Source organism: Apteryx mantelli, chromosome 7, assembly GCF_036417845.1.
Source record: "Apteryx mantelli isolate bAptMan1 chromosome 7, bAptMan1.hap1, whole genome shotgun sequence".
NCBI classification, from domain to species: Eukaryota; Metazoa; Chordata; class Aves; order Apterygiformes; family Apterygidae; genus Apteryx; species Apteryx mantelli.
Window position 1 is genome coordinate 2072926 of NC_089984.1, and position 17153 is coordinate 2090078.

Sequence of the window (17153 nt, forward strand, 5' to 3'; positions counted from 1 at the left end):
CAGAGGTAGGCCAGAGTGCTAGCTAAGAGCCAGTACTTGTGGCAAAAGCTTTGGAAATCAAGTTCCAGGTATGAAATTCAGGTTTCTCTTACAGTTAGAATTGTGGTGTGGGTAGGCACCAGGCTATCAGGCCTGTGCCTGTGTGCACACTCAGAGCACTCAAGTCATTAATCCCCTGGGTGGCCCAGGAACTCCCCCATGTAGTAATCCACACAGGTGAGCTGATGGGCAGGTTTGAGACAGGGGATGGACTTGAAACTAGGAGATTGACTGAACTCCTACCACTTTCCAAATTAAGTGTTGGACTGACTGGTGCAGAACCTCTCCAAGTGGGTATTTCGGACAGTTCTAGAGATTTGTAGAAGCAAATCCTGCTGTGCCTGGTCCAATTCCTGTGCTTAAATGGGGTGAGTACTATCACAGGTGAAGTATCTGGCTGTTTCAGAGATCCCTGCAGAGATGCCAGCTACAGGACTGATTAAACTGTAAATACTTAAGGCCCTTGAAAATCGACAGTACAAACTGCTCCTGCAAATGAAGAAGCGGCCATGTAGGACAGTCTTCTGTGCATTCTTAGGAGAGTTAGGAGATGCTTTGATACGCAGTTTAAGGTAATCAGTAGCAATGGCTCATGCATATGCTGGAGAGGTCACACAGGACCACAAGCCAGCTGGACTATAAAAATTCCCCAGAAGAACAGTTTGGGGAGTCTCATCTGATCCAGTGGAAGCCACTATTGGAAGGACCCTGGCAAAGGAGACTGCCACCACCATCTGGACAGTAACCAACCATCCCGTTCAAGAGATTTGACGCCCCTTGTGAGTGTTACCTGTGACATGCCTATAGAGGGGTGTCTGTGATTCTTTCGGATTCGGGGTTTATTTGCACTGAACTCCAAGAGATCATGATTTGTCAAGTATGAGAATTTATTAGAGATAAGAGGTTATAACAAAAAAAGCTAGAAATATAACAGAACTGAAAAAATATATATGCATATCAGAGCTCTACAGTTAAATCATGGATGCACGGTACAGCGACCGCTCTCGCCCTTTATTGGCCACCCTTCCGGTACGGTTTTGCCCAGATTCTCCTCACCACGCCATTGACATCCACAGGCCAGCTGATGGTCGGTCAGAGTCCACACCAACTTCTGTGGCTTACTCTCTTTTATAGCCAGTCAAAACAACGCCAGACCGCAGTTACGCAAAAGCTGTATGGCCTCAGTCAATAAAAGCATGCACATCAACAGGTAACCTAGTGCTCAGCCCACAGCACTGCTCAGTTGGCAACAGCACCCATGAACAGGTCATTCTGTGGGGAATGGTTCCACAGCACCTAGATGTTTATGGGGTGAATCTGTGGTGTCACTTCTCCTCTGTCTGGAATTGTCAGTCGTGGGGTCGTTAGATGTTGTGTCCCCAGGCTGCAGCAACCCCACAGTGTGGTGGCTCCAGCCGTGATGCACCCGGGGTTCCTTAACTCCTGGGATCACCCCAGAGCAAACCCCTCTTCTGTGGGCTGCACCATCCAGAGTCCCACGCTTGCCTATGTGGCGCCTGTCACTCCACCCCTTGACACTGCCAGACACACGCATCTATTTCAAAAGTCAGCAAATTCCCCTTGGTGTGCAGTGGGCGGCTTTTTGGTAAGCACAGTACTGGGGAAATGCGCACTGCTATTAATAGACGCCAAAAGCAAAGCATGTCCATTTGTAGTAACATGTAAACAACTGTTAAAAATAACAGTCTTAATCCTAATAGCAACATGATTGGTCTGGCCTATTGACCCAAATTCGGTGAATCCGAGTGTTGTTCCAGCTCCATATCTTAACACAGAAATCTTATTTCCTTTAATTGCAGGCATTTCTTTCCTGCACCGAAAGATCAGTTTGTTCCCCAAGCTGGAATAGTTCCCTTTAGAGGAGCTTCAAATAGAGTTGGTCACCTTTTTTTTTTTATTCTTTTTCCGTATTTCCCTGTCTTCTCTATAGGAAACAGACAACTTTAACTTCAGATCAACAGCTGTTACATTTATGCTTAGATTTTACCATCTTTTTCTCTTTCTTTCCTTTCCTTTCATCAAGGGAAGGTGTTAGCCCCTTCCTTAGGATCATCAATTTTTACAAACACTAGAATACAGCTGTTGAGTTTTGTTATCAGCCTGGTATGAGTATCCTCTCATTCTTAGGTCTGCCATCTTCCTTTGATGTTACTTCTCCTCTGGCTCCTAGATTCATTCTATTATTTAGATACTTTTAAAAACCACATTACTTAGCCTAACAATTCTACCACTCTTTCTGGCTGCTTCTTTTCAAGTTGTTGCTCTTCAGAGGGTCACTCTGTAAAACCCAGACAAAAAGAAAAGCCTACCAAGGCCATTAGGTTGTTATACTTTGGTTTTAACTGTAACTGCTGAAGCTACTTCTTTTAAGGTTACTCGGTTACATCCATCTATTATTCACATTTGAACAGTTTTTTTTTTTTTTCATTGATTTTTCTTTATGCTCAGAAACTTTTACTACAGCTTGGGGCATTTTCCAGCCCCTGCTGGTTTCCGACATACTTAAAGATGCTGTTTTTTCACATTCGAGGTCTTTTCTTGTTTCCTAACTCTGCCCCGGGGCTCTTATCTGCAGAGCCCGATCTCCACCCTGAGTCCTCCTGTGCCTCAGTGCCAGGCAGAGCAGTTATACTGGCTGGGGGGGCAGAGCGTTTCTCACGTTCTTGTGAGAAACAAGCCGCCCAAGCCCAGTCCTGCTTTCCACCCAAAGCCTCCCCTGCTTCGCTCCCTCTCCTCTTTCACTTCTCTCTTTCATGTCTGTTTTTCTTCCACATGGTGGACTCCAATTGGCTGACAGAGCCTTCAGTGAAATCCAGACCCGCCCCCCTCCTCCTGCCAGCCAATAGGCGGGTCACAAATCAGCAGCTGCCTATGGGAATGAGCTAGGGGAGGAGTCACAATGTTGCAGCGTCCAGATGGAGTGTTGTAAAGGTGAGGTTACAAAGTGTCCATTTAATCGGGGAATGTGGGAACAGAAGAGAGAGCCAGGCAGCTCCTGGGGGTCCCGGGCGATGCTGGGGGCTGTGCTGCTTTTGGGGATCTTGGACCAGGCTGGGTTTCTGTACAAAAGTCTGGAAAAGCCTTGACGCAAGCCCCTAGAGAAGAGGGATTTTCCTGAGCACTCAGAGAAACCCATGCAGGACCCAGGGATGTTGAGGGAAACCCATCCCACCCACCCCCAAACCCACTGTTCTCCCTGGAGACCTTCCTGCATCCTCGGGCTGGGAACAGGAGGGGGTGTGGGGGCACAGCCATGTCCCAGACTAGCCTCCTTCAGGCCTTCAGATTCACAACATGTCACAGCTTCAAATAAGCTCTCTAGAGCAGCACTTCCCATGCCCCTGGTGTGGAGAGAAGACTTTGGGTAGTCAAGCAGGAGAAAAGGGAGAGAAAGAGCAGAGACATCAGAGTGCAGACCTGGGGCTCCCAGCATCGTAGAGGGGGTGCCACAGGCTCAAGAAGCAACCCAAAGAAGTAAAGGAGTCCTTCCTTTTGCAGTGACTTGGAAAGCCACATCTCTCACCAGTATTCAAAGGGGATGGAGTCTCTCATCTGCAAGATTTGCCCCTGGACTAGGCAGAGACTAGCAAGAGCAGGAAGGTCGGTTGCAGGGATGCTCTCAGGCTTCAGCAGCTGCAGAGCTGGGAGCAGGTCATCTCACAAACTTTGGAGTGAGTCAAAATGCACGTCCTGAGGCATTTCACTGCCTCATAGGCTCTGCACCGGAGCCTGGACAGCAGCACTGCAGTACATGGGCATGTCCTGAGAAGCCCAGAGTCATAAATTGTGGGAGATCCAGGATGTCAGGGCTGTACAGACCCTGGGAGAGCAAGGGTGCCTGCGGGGAGGAGGAGGGCAGGGGGCTGAGGAGCGTACCCAGGGAAGAAGCACAGCCCCAAGGTGACACTGAAAAGCACAAGGACCAAATGAGGCCCAGGGATGAGAAATGGCTTTCCTCAGGCTCAGCCAGAAGGAAAGATGGGCAAACTTCATGGGAAATGGGAAAACTTCCCCACATTTGCTACCTGGCCTCACCCATGGCTTTGGAGCCTGGCAGGCTCCAGGGTCCTGGATAAGGGCCTCTGGATGATGTGTGTTAAGGCTGTGTTTGCTCTTCTCTGGCATAGCATCTCTATCTCAAGCACTGCCGACTGAGAAACCTTGCCGAGCACTTCTAAAAGCAAAGATCCTGCCTTGGTGCCTAAAGGAGGAAGGCTACATCCTGTCCCACATTGTCCTAATCCTGCTTCCACAAAAAGAGTGGCCCACAGCAGAAACCAGTTTTGAGGCTCACCAAAGCATTTCTCAGCCTGTGGCCATGCTTTGTGCTGGTTCATCCCACATGCCTTGGATCCTGTAAAAACGCCAACCCCCAAACCCCAGATTCCTGCACAGGTCTGCCCAGTGCAGTGACCTGTCGGTGCAGGGGCGCAGAAGTGATGTCTCCAGTGGCCCATTTGAGATATTTCACAGTCTTTGACAGTGTCTGGAGACATTCCTGAAGGATTTATCAGAAAATTATGGAAAATAACTGCAGTGAAGGGAAGTGATGTCTTTCCAGGATGTGAGGGGAAATCTCTCTGCTCTCTCCCTGACTGGGCCATCTCCATGGCAGTGACCTACAGAGCCCCCAGATAACATGAGCTGAGGTCACAATGGGACGTGCCACATCACAGGGAGGTCTCCCCAGTGTTGTGGGTGGGGACCCTCACTTCCCTGTGAGGCCCAGGCACTCCTGGGCACTGCTCACACCCTCCCCACAGCTGCCCTTCCTAGTGGCTCCATGGCAAGGAGAGGGGACAGGAGGCAGTGGGGCCACGTTGGGGCCCCTCACCAACAGGCGGAGGAGCAGGGGCATGTTGGAAAGGAGTTTTGGGTAATGAGATGGGAAGAGCATCCTGTTTCTCTGGCTGGAGAGGTGAAACGAGAGCAAGAGGGCAAGTGAGATGGAGGACTGCTGGATGGACACCATCAGCCAGGACCACAGCTCCTTGTCCCCTGCGCTCCTGCGGCTCTCCACCGAGGGTAAGGGCTTTGGGAGATCCTTCCCGAGGTGTCGCACAGAGACTGTTAACTGCCAAAACTGCTGTGGATCCCGGGCTGTGGGGGTGGCTGGACAGGGCTGGGGGCTGCTGCGAGAGCCCTGCCTGAGGGTCCCCTCTGGCTCGGGGGACAATGTGGCAGCCAGGACTGCTGGGTCCTGGGGCTGGGGCTGTCCTGAGCCCCAAGGCTTCTGTGCGGCCAGCTCCATCGCCTCTTAGGGTGGGGGGGGCATGGGAATCCATGACAGGTTTCCCTGAGAGTGGGTCCTCTTTGGGGTCTGGCTCTGAGAGGAAAGGGGTCCTGCATCCCAGACGCTGAGGTGGCCTGCAGCTCCATGGGGCTCTCAAGACCCTGCTGGAAATGTCCGTATATGATAATAAAACCTTCACCTTTTAATAACCCCAAGTCCTCTGGGTGTTTGGGAAAAATCTCTCTTCCTTCCCCCTCGATCCTTTTATGCTTCCAGCTTGGCGCAGCATGTTTTGGGCTCAGAGATGCCACCTTCAGATGGCCACAGCCCCTGTCCTCCTGCAAACTGGGCTCAAACCTCTGCACCCAAAAGAAAACACATTGGAGAGAGCAGATTGGAAACAGGCGGAGGTGCAATCCTCATTCAACAGGTCCTGGCTGATGCCAAGGTTTTTTCTCTGAGCTGTGGTGGGCAGTGCTGGGGTGAGCCCAACACAGCGATCTCCCCCAGCCCCCTCACGACCCCACACCACCGTTCCCTAGCCGAGCCCTAGGGCTGCCGTGGGCAGGCAGCCGGGGCAGGAGGGGCGAGAGGACACTGCCCTGCCCTGCCCTGCCTTGGGGGCAGCAGGATGCTGCCTGCGGGCTCCGGCACCCCAGCCAGCCCCAGGGCCCCCATGCTGGCGCCAGGGCTGCCCCCCCACGCCCCGCATGGCCCCCAGGGCGCAGGGCAGCCAGCAGCCCCGCGGGGCCCCTGCCGCACAGCCCAGCCCCGCTGGGGCAGCGGCCACGCCCCGGGGCCCCGCACTGCCCGCCCACACGGCACCGCGCTGCCCCCAGGCCCCGCCGCGCCCCGCGCTGCCCCGCCCACAACATGGCGCCCGACCGCGGGGGAGGGGGCGGAGCTGGCTGCCAGGGCAGGAGGGCCCAACGTTGCCATGGCATCACCCCAGTGCAGCCCTCCTATTGGCTGTCTGGAGGAGGAGGGCGGGCATCGATTTCACTGATGGCTCTGCCAGCCAATTGCAGTCCAACATGGGGGAAAAAAAAGACGTCAAAGAGGTGGAAGAGGAGCGGGAGCAAAGCAGGTGAGAAGCGAGCGGGCGAGAGGGTTTGGTGGGGGCTGCGGGCGTGTTCAAATGGCGGTGGGTGCCCTCCTGCCGGGGCGGGGCAGCGGTGCTTGCGCTGGGGCTGCTTTGCTGCAGGAGCTGCAGCAGGGACTGGTGGGGCCGTGAGCAGGGGCCAGAGCGACGTGGGCCAGAGGGGGGAGCTGCCCTGCAGCCAGACGTGGCGGCCTGCCGCGAGCAGCTGGGCCGGGGCGGCTCGGTGGGGTTTGGGGGCAGGAACCTTTGTCCCTGTGGTGGCTCTGGGATCCCTGTTAAAGCGTTTCCCTGAGCTGCTGCTGCCAGCGCAGCCCCAGGTGCTGCTTCGAGGTGCGTTTGGGAGGTGCTGGGCAAAGTGTGAGCAGGCTGCTGGTGTCGTCGCGAGGTGCCCTTCCCAATGGTGTCTTTTGTTGTGAAAACTGCATTTCCGAGTGGCTCTGAGAGACGCTGTGCCCGCATGTCATGCCGTGCCTTAGCCGTTGTTTTTGCTCCCTGCCTCTTGCTTTGCGCCGCGACCTGTGAGCCTGTCAGCAGGGTGAAGGGTGTTTGCAGAAGAGTTCTGTAAGTGGGAGCTGTTTTGCTTGTCAGGGCCTTGAAAGTTGATGAACGGCCAGTGCTTGCACTTGCTGTTGTTCTTTCCATGCTCCTAGGTCAGGGTGAAGAGTTGCTGAATTGTGTCTCTGCTGGTTTCACCAACTGAGATGCCCTGGCCTGAGTCCTTCCACGTGCCTCCAGTTGTCAGGGCCTAAAATAGGAGAATGCTTGTTGTCCTGGATGTGTAGAGGATTTTCTGGTTTTGTTCAGCATTGGGGAAGGAACCAGAGTTCTGAGTTGCGGGAAGGCTTCTCCCTGTGCCTGGGACATGAGGCCCTGCTGTCTTCAGTTTCATGATCGCTGCTCCCATGCAATCCTCCCGTTAGAAAATGTTGCCAAGAATTACTTGCAGGCTGTTCTGCAATTCTTAAATTTCATAGGCTAGGTGTTGATAATGCATAGCAGAAGCTAATCTTTTGGTGTAGTAACTGGTAGGCAATGGGTGTTTGAGAGCATTGTGAGTATTATGAGGCCATGATGTGAATCTGTGATGTGATGACACCTCTATGTGAGCAGCTGACAGGTCAGGAGAAGACGCATGGCTTGGGTGTTGGTGGTGAGGTCACTTCTGGGGTGGTTGTGTGTGCTCAGAGGAGGGCTTGACCCCTGCAGAGCTCTACAGCAATACAGAAATGCAACTCATTAATCAAGCAGAAGTCGATATTCCACATCATCTGACACAAATTTTATTCCACTCCATCATCATGAGTTAATACTGCTACATTTCAAATGCAGATGATGATCTGTGGTGAGCATGGCCATGGAGTTTGCCTTTCCACTTGTTGCTAAGTAGAAGCTTGCAGCGTCCTCGCAGTCAGCTAGGGAGTGCAGCTAGACTTTTGAGGCTGCTAAGTGAATGTAGTGCTGGTGTGAGCAGTGGTGTGAATAATCTCTTCTTGCCAGGGTGTGTGTGTGTGCTTTAGAAGTTGCCCCTGTCAAAAGAGCAGGGAGCTTGTGAGATTTTCCTGCAAGGTCTGAATGCTGTGTCTGTCTTTGAGGTGTCCAGCTGCTTTTATGACACGTTTGGAACTGTAACACTTTAGGGGTCTCTGATTTTCTGTCCACGTATGCAGTCATTGGAGAATGGGTACAAAGGCAGTTGGAGGAGACAGAAGGAATGTCACCCCCCCCCCAGAGAAGCTTTGGGCCACATTTTGAAAGAGATTTCTTGTTCAGAGAAGCTGAGGCACAAGTGAGAGGCAAGAGCTGGCCTGATCAGCCCCTGTGGGAGCACTTCTTCTCTGCTTCCGGGAGGTGGGAAGTGAGCAGGCCCCGGGCTGTGAGTGGCTGTTCAGAGGCAGAGCCTGTTGCAAGGCCTTGGAGGACTAGAAAGGAATGGAAGGTCTGGAGAGTTGGGCTTTGTGTGTTGTGGCGTGCTTGGGGTGCCCTGCGTGCTGCCATGTGTGGTGCTGTGGGCTGTGTGTCGCTGATGGCAGAGGCGTGTGTTGGTTGCCAACCCTCTGTGAGGTGTGGAGGTAACGGCATGTTACAGTGCAAGATGCCCTGTGGTGGAGCCGGGTGGTGGCGCCAGTGTTTTGCTGCTCAGCGTGGGAGGAGGTGTCTGGAGAGAGCAGTGCTCTGCTCCCAAGGCCCAGCCTGCCATCACAGTGTCCTTCTGGGAGACGTGGGTGAGGACTGTTGGTGACCGTGTTGCCTCCTTGGAGCATTGTGGTGCGAGGCAGGGCTGCTCACAGTTTGGTGGTTTGTGTCAGCTGAGGTTCAGGCTTGCAGTTTCGGAAGGGTTTGATGCTTCCGTGAGTCTTTGGGATTTTACTGACTGCTGGAGAGAGTTCTCTTCTCCCTCCTTAAAGTCTTTCTGTTGAATCTGGACCGTCATTGCATCTTCCCATCTCAGACTCTAATCCATTCCGATCCCTCAGCGAGATGGGTAGTTAATGAAAGCAGTCAGAGGCATTTCTGCACGTTGTGCCTACGCAGAGCCTTGCAGAGAGGGGAGATACCCCCTCACAAGAAGTCAGGCGTCTGAGGGCGATGGGTGGCTCTGAGACACCTGTCCTTGGTGAGCGGTGGAGGCGGCATCTGCAAAGCCGCTGGTGCTTTTGGCAAGATTCTCATAATAGCATATTCCTTGAGGCCGCAATGGGGGAGCCATGTGGAGGTAGCAGGGCTCCAATGCCCTGCTCCAGGCAGGTGCCAGTAGAGGAGGTATCTTGGGGCCTTTTCCAGTGAAGTTTTGATTACCTGCAAGGATGGAGATCTGGGAACCTCTCTGTATCCGTGTGCCGCAGTTTGGCCACCCTCACGGAGAAAAAGGTTTCTTCATAACGTCTCAGAAGCATTTCCCATTGTCCAATTTGTCCCTGTTGCCTCTCATGCTATTAGTGTGCACCTCCAGGAAAATCCAGCTCCGTCTTCTCTGTGCCCTCCATAAGGTAGTTGTGCACAGCATGAAGATCCCCGTTGGCCTTCTCTTGTCTAGGCTGAACAAACCCAGCTCTCGCAGCCTCTCCTTATAGGCCCCACACTGCAACCCCTGACCATCTTGGTGTCCCTGTGCTGGACTCCCTGCAGTGTGTTAGTGCCTTTGCAGAATTGGAGAGCCCAAACAGGACCTGGTATACAGACATGGTCTCACGTTTGCCAAAAAGAGGGGTAGAACATCTTGATAGCCCTGCTGGCTGTATTCTCACCAATAGAGCTCAGCACAGAGGGGAGACATTTGCTTCTGCCTGTTGCGACTCTGTAAGGCCAGCAGAACTGCCAGTAACACTCCGATTCTTTCTTTCTTTCTAGGTTGCTCCACTCATGAGGTTCCCAGTGCAGTGCTAGAGCCACTGAGGATGGAGGCAGGATGCCAGGCTGTGTCCCTGTACCTGTCAACATCTTGGCCAGCGTCGTGAGCCCTCTATGAAAGCAGCTGCAAGTGACTGAGAAGAGGCTACGTATGGATGCGAAGGTTTCCATAAATGCGCCTGTCTTCCCTGGGTGACTTGGGTTGTGGGTTCCCCTCCTGGTACCTCTGCTGTGCTGCAAATTCCACATCCCACAAGTGCTGTTCCTGCCAGCCCGCTCAGGAAATGCTCTTGTGCCCCCTCCTTTTCCTAGGAGGTTGTGGTGCCATACAGGATGAGTCCAAGAGCCTTATAATAGATGCCAGCATGTCTGGAGTGCCTTTGTGTGAGTGCCCCAAAGCGTCCATAGCTTGACCTGTGGAAGTCTCAGAGCTCTTGGGCTGCTGGCTCTGCGAGGGGTGAAGATGTGCCCAGGGCCAGGTTGCCCATGGCACCCAGCCCTCAGTGCTCTGTGAAGCCAGCTGTGGAGCGCGGACTGCTGCTGCAGAGGCTGTGCAGCCAGGAGAGCTGGCGTTTCAGCAGCCGTCCAGTGTGGGGCTGCCTCATTGCTTGGGCCTCATTTCAAAGCCTCTGCACCCTTTTTCCCTTCCCCAGGGCTCCTTGTCCTAGTAACTAAAGGAAAGTAAGGGAGGTTCCTTTGGGCTCCGGAGGCCTTCAGTACTTTCAACTGTTTCTGCATTGTGTCTGTATCTTTTGTATTACTAAAGAAAATCCCCATTCCCCCATCCCTAGCTGGAGATTCCTGAGGGGATGGGGTGGAAAGCAGCATCCTGCTGTGCCCAAAGAAAGCAGGATCCTTCCCTCTGAAAACAGCAGCATCGCCCAAGGAGGCAGCTCTGTGCCTGATCTTGTGCTGCTCATTTGCAGAGGCCTCGTGAGCCTAGAGTGCCTTGGCCACCTTGTGATGTTACCACAAGAGCTTCCCTGTGTGTCTGGGTTGAGGAGCCAAGGGAAGGCAGCAAGCAGAGCAGTGGCTGTGGAGTGTGCAAGTGGCGAGTGTCCTGCAGGCATCTGTTCTTGCTGGCACTTGGTTGTATCTAGCAGAAGAGGCAGCTGTGTGGGGCAGAGACAGTGTGTTTGTAGACTAGGTGTCAGAGCAGAGGTCTGGCATCAGGCTGATGGCTGGTGCAGTGCTGAGCTGATCTGAGAGTGTCAGAAAGCCTTTGCAGTGCAGCTGCTCCCTCAGCTGATCTCTGTCCCTAGAAATGCAGTAGAAATGGAAGTGGCATCCTGCTGCCATTGTGTAGGTGCTGCAGTGCAAGGGCTCCCAGCTCAGACTTGATGGTACTAAAGGAAAAGCAAGACCAATTGTTCCTTTTGTGATTTGTTGCCAGGGTGGCAGAGTGGAGCTGTCGCATGATCTGGAGAGAGTCTTGCCAGGAGATGAAAGCCGTTTGCAGAAGACTGTTCTGTATGGAGTGATCACAGCGTAATCAAGGGACGTGCGAGTGGCCCAGGTGAGCTTCTCCTCTGTGAAGGTTTGCACTTTTCAGCTCCCTTGTGACTCAGTCCCAGATAGGGCAGCAGCAGGCACGTCGATGCCATTTGTGCTTGTGAGGTGAGTTGTGCCTCTGAAGCTGGTAGGCCAACAGCATGCGTGTAGCTTTGGTGATGCTGGTGAGGTCTCTTGTGTCTCCATGCCTCCTAAAGGGTGAGCAGGGCCATTGCTGCTGTTGGTGCTTTTGTGGTGAGTTGTGCATCAGTATGTGACTGGCGATCAGCATGCACATTGCTGCTGTTTGTGCTTGTTTAGGTCAATTGTGCCTTCGTCCCAAAGAGGCCAGGAGCAGCTATATGGCTTCATGGCTGCCTGTGAGGTCACTTCAGCCTGAGCACCTGACAGTCCAGCTTGCTGCATATTGCTGCTGCTTGTGTTTGTGGAGTCATTTGGCCTCAGTATCTGCCAGGCCACCAGCAGCCACATTGCTCCTTTTCTGCATTTGTGAGGTGACTTTTGCTTCACCACCTGATTAGACAGCATCAAGCACATTGCTACTTTGGTGCTTGTGAGGTCACATGTGCCTCAATGCCTGATAGGGCAGTGCTGGTCACGTGGCTGCCGTTTGTGATGTCACTTGTGGCTCAGTGCCTGATAGGCCAGTGCTAGTCACATGGCTGCAGTTTGTGGTTGTGATGTCACTTGTGGCTCAGTGCCTGAATAGGCCAGTGCTGGTCCCGTGTGTGCAGTTTGTGGTTGTGATGTCACTTGTGGTTGAGTGCCTGATAGGCCAGTGGTGGTGATGTGGGTGCAGTTTGCGTTTGTGATGTGACTTGTGGCTCAGTGCCTGATAGGCCAGTTCTAGTCACATGGCTGCGGTTTCTGGTTGTGATGTCACTTGTGGCTGAGTGCCTGATAGGCCAGTGCTGGTCCTGTGTGTGCAGTTTGTGGTTCTGAGGTCACTTGTGTCTCAGTGCCTGATAGGCCAGTGCTGGTCCTCTGGGTGCAGTTTGTGATTGTGAGGTCACTTGTGGCTCAGTTCCTGCTAGGCCAGTGCTGGTCCTGTGGCTGCAGTTTGTGTTTGTGATGTCACTTGTGGCTGAGTGCCTGATAGGCCAGTGCTGGTCCTGTGTGTGCAGTTTTTGATTGTGAGGTCACTTGTGGCTCAGTTCCTGCTAGGCCAGTGCTGGTCCTGTGGCTGCAGTTTTTGTTTGTGATGTCACTTGTGGCTGAGTGCCTGATAGGCCAGTGCTGGTCCTGTGGTTGGGTTTGTGGTTGTGAGGTCACTTGTGGCTGAGTGCCTGGTAGGCCAGTGCTGGTGATGTGGCTGCAGTTTGTGGTTGTGATGTCACTTGTGGCTCAGTGCCTGATAGGCCAGTGCTAGTCACATGGCTTCAGTTTGTGGTTGTGATGTCACTTGTGGCTGAGTGCCTGATAGGCCGGTGCTGGTGTTGTGGCTGCAGTTTGTGGTTGTGATGTCACTTGTGGCTCAGTGCCTGATAGGCCAGTGCTGGTCCTGTGTGTGCAGTTTGTGGTTGTGAGGTCACTTGTGGCTCAGTGCCTGATAGGCCAGTGCTGGTCACATGTGTGCAGTTTGTGTTTGTGATGTCACTTGTGGCTGAGTGCCTGATAGGCCAGCGCTGGTCACATGTGTGCAGTTTGTGTTTGTGATGTCACTTGTGGCTCAGTGCCTGCTAGGCCATTGCTGGTCCTGTGTGTGCAGTTTGTGGTTGTGATGTCACTTGTGGCTCACTGCCTGACAGGCCAGCGCTGGTCCTGTGTGTGCAGTTTGTGGTTGTGATGTCACTTTTGGCTCAGTGCCTGATAGGCCAGTTCTAGTCACATGGCTGCGGTTTGTTTTTGTGATGTCACTTGTGGCTCAGTGCCTGATAGGCTAGTGCTGGTCACGAGGGTGGAGTTTCTGGTTGTGATGTGTCTTGTGGCTCAGACCCTGATAAGCCAGTGCTGGTCACATTTGTGCAGTTTGTGGTTGTGAGGTCACTTGTGTCTGAGTGGCTGATAGGCCAGTGCTGGTGATGTGGCTGCAGTTTGTGGTTGTGATATCACTTGTGGTTGAGTGCCTGATACGCTGGTGCTGGTGATGTGGCTGCAGTTTGTGGTTGTGAGGTCACTAGTGGCTCAGTGCCTGATAGGCCAGCGCTGGTCCTGTGTGGGCACTTTGTGGTTGTGATGTCACTTGTGGCTCAGTGCCTGATACGCCAGTGCTGGTCCTGTGTGTGCAGTTTGTGTTTTTGATGTCACTTTTGGCTCAGTGCCTGATAGGCCAGTGCTGGTGATGTGGCTGCAGTTTCTATTTGTGATGTCACTTGTGTCTCAGTGCCTGATAGGCCAGTGCTGGTCCTGTGGGTGGAGATTGTGGTTGTGATGTCACTTGTGGCTGAGTGCCTGATAGGCCAGTGCTGGTCCTGTGTGTGCAGTTTGTGGTTGTGAGGTCACTTGTGGCTCAGACCCTGATAGGCTAGTGCTGGTCACATGGGTGGAGTTTGTGGTTGTGATTGTCTTGTGGCTCAGACCCTGATAGGCTAGTGCTGGTCACGTGGTTGCAGTTTGTGGTTGTGATGTCACTAGTGGCTCAGTGCCTGATAGGCCAGTGCTGGTGCTGTGGGTGCAGTTTGTGTTTGTGAGGTCACTTGTGGCTGAGTGCCTGATAGGCCGGTGCTGGTGATGTGGCTGCAGTTTGTGGTTGTGATGTCACTTCTAGCTCAGACCCTGAGAGGCCACGGCTGGTCACATGGCTAGAGTTTGTGTTTGTGATGTCACTTGTGGCTCAGTGCCTGATAGGCCAGTGCTGGTCCTGCGGGTGCAGTTTGTGTTTGTGATGTCACTTGTGGCTCAGTGCCTGATAGGCCAGTGCTGGTCACATGGCTGCGGTTTGTGGTTGTGATGTCACTTGTGGCTCAGTGCCTGATAAGCCAGTGCTCGTCACATGGCAGCAGTTTGTGTTTGTGATGTCACTTGTGGCTGAGTGCCTGATAGGCCAGCGCTGGTCCTGTGTGTGCAGTTTGTGGTTGTGATGTCACTTGTGGCTCAGTGCCTGCTAGGCCATTGCTGGTCCTGTGTGTGCAGTTTGTGGTTGTGATGTCACTTGTGGCTCAGTGACTAATAGGCCAGTGTTGGTGATGTTGGTGCAGTTTTTGTTTGTGATGTCAGTTGTGGCTCAGTGCCTGATAGGCCAGTGTTTGCCCTGAGTGTGCATTTTGTGTTTGTGATGTCACTTGTGGCTGAGTGCCTGATAGGCCATTGCTGGTCACGTGTGTGCTGTTTGTGTTTGTGATGCCACTTGTGGCTGAGTGCCTGATAGGCCAGTGCTGGTGATGTGGGTGCAGTTTGTGTTTGTGAGGTCACCTGTGGTTGAGTGCCTGATAGGCCAGTGCTGGTGATGTGTGTGCAGTTTGTGTTTGTGAGGTCACTTGTGGCTCAGTGCCTGATAGGCCAGTGCTGGTCCTGTGTGTGCAGTTTTTGTTTGTGATGTCACTTGTGGCTGAGTGCCTGACAGGCCAGTGCTGGTCCTGTGGGTGCAGTTTGTGGTTGTGATGTCACTTGTGGCTGAGTGCCTGCTAGGCCAGTGCTGGTCCTGTGTGTGCAGTTTGTGTTTGTGATGTCACTTGTGGCTGAGTGCCTGGTAGGCCAGTGCTGGTCCTGTGGGTGGAGACTGTGGTTGTGAGATCACTTTTTGCTCAGACCCTGATAGGCTAGTGCTGGTCACGTGGGTGGAGTTTGTGGTTGTGATGTGTCTTGTGGCTCAGACCCTGATAGGCTAGTGCTGGTCACGTGGGTGCAGTTTGTGGTTGTGATGTGTCTTGTGGCTCAGACCCTGATAGGCTAGTGCTGGTCACATGTGTGCAGTTTGTGGTTGTGATGTCACTTGTGGCTCAGTGCCTGATAGGCCAGTGCTGGTCACATGTGTGCAGTTTGTGGTTGTGATGTCACTTGTGGCTGAGTGCCTGCTAGGCCAGTGCTGGTCCTTTGTGTGCAGTTTGTGGTTGTGATGTCACTTGTGGCTCAGTGCCTGATAGGCCAGTGCTGGTGATGTGTGTGCAGTTTGTGGTTGTGATGTCACTTGTGGCTGAGTGCCTGATAGGCCGGTGCTGGTCCTGTGTGTGCAGTTTGTGGTTGTGAGGTCACTTGTGGCTCAGACCCTGATAGGCTAGTGCTGGTCACGTGGATGGAGTTTGTGGTTGTGATGTCACTTGTGGCTCAGTGCCTGATAGGCCAGTGCTGGTCCTGCGGGTGCAGTTTGTGTTTGCGAGGTCACTTGTGGCTGAGTGCCTGATAGGCCAGTGCTGGTGATGTGGCTGCAGTTTGTGTTTGTGATGTCACTTGTGGCTCAGTTCCTGAGAGGCCACGACTGGTCACATGGCTAGAGTTTGTGTTTGTGATGTCACTTGTGGCTCAGTGCCTGATAGGCCAGTGCTCGTCATATGTGTGCAGTTTGTGGTTGTGATGTCACTTGTGGCTCAGTGCCTGATAGGCCAGTGCTGGTCACATGGCTGCGGTTTGTGGTTGTGATGTCACTTGTGGCTCAGTGCCTGATAAGCCAGTGCTCGTCACATGGCAGCAATTTGTGTTTGTGATGTCACTTGTGGCTGAGTGCCTGATAGGCCAGCGCTGGTCCTGTGGGTGCAGTTTGTGGTTGTGATGTCACTTGTGGCTCAGTGCCTGATAGGCCAGTGTTTGCCCTGTGTGTGCAGTTTGTGATTGTGATGTCACTTGTGGCTGAGTGCCTGGTAGGCCAGTGCTGGTCCTGTGGCTGCAGTTTGTGGTTGTGATGTCACTTGTGGCTCAGTGCCTGATAGGCCAGTACTGGTCACATGTCTGCAGTTTGTGATTGTGATGTCACTTGTGGCTCAGTGCCTGGTAGGCCAGTGCTGGTCACATGTGTGCAGTTTGTGGTTGTGATGTCACTTGTGGCTGAGTGCCTGCTAGGCCAGTGCTGGTCCTGTGTGTGCAGTTTGTGTTTGTGAGGTCACTTGTGGCTCAGACCCTGATAGGCTAGTGCTGGTCACGTGGATGGAGTTTGTGGTTGTGATGTGTCTTGTGGCTCAGACCCTGATAGGCTATTGCTGGTCACGTGGGTGCAGTTTGTGGTTGTGATGTGTCTTGTGGCTCAGTGCCTGCTAGGCCAGTGCTGGTCACATGGCTGCGGTTTGTGGTTGTGATGTCACCTGTGGCTCAGTGCCTGATAAGCCAGTGCTCGTCACATGGCAGCAGTTTGTGTTTGTGATGTCACTTGTGGCTGAGTGCCTGATAGGCCAGTGCTGGTGATGTGGCTGCAGTTTGTGTTTGTGATGTCACTTGTGGCTCAGTGCCTGATAGACCATTGCTGGTCCTGTGTGTGCAGTTTGTGTTTGTGATGTCACTTGTGGCTCAGTGCCTGATAGGCCAGTGCTGGTCACATGGCTGCAGTTTGTGGTTGTGATGTCACTTGTGGCTGAGTGCCTGCTAGGCCAGTGCTGGTCCTGTGTGTGCAGTTTGTGGTTGTGAGGTCACTTGTGGCTCAGACCCTGATAGGCTAGTGCTGGTCACGTGGATGGAGTTTGTGGTTGTGATGTCACTTGTGGCTCAGTGCCTGATAGGCCAGTGCTGGTCACGTGGCTGCAGATTGTGTTTGCGAGGTCACTTGTGGCTGAGTGCCTGATAGGCCGGTGCTGGTGATGTGGCTGCAGTTTGTGTTTGTGATGTCACTTGTGGCTCAGTTCCTGAGAGGCCACGACTGGTCACATGGCTAGAGTTTGTGTTTGTGAGGTCACTTGTGGCTCAGTGCCTGATAGGCCAGTGCTGGTGATATGGGTGCAGTTTGTGGTTGTGAGGTCACTTGTGGCTCAGTGCCTGATAGGCCAGTGCTGGTCACATGTGTGCAGTTTGTGTTTGTGATGTCACTTGTGGCTCAGT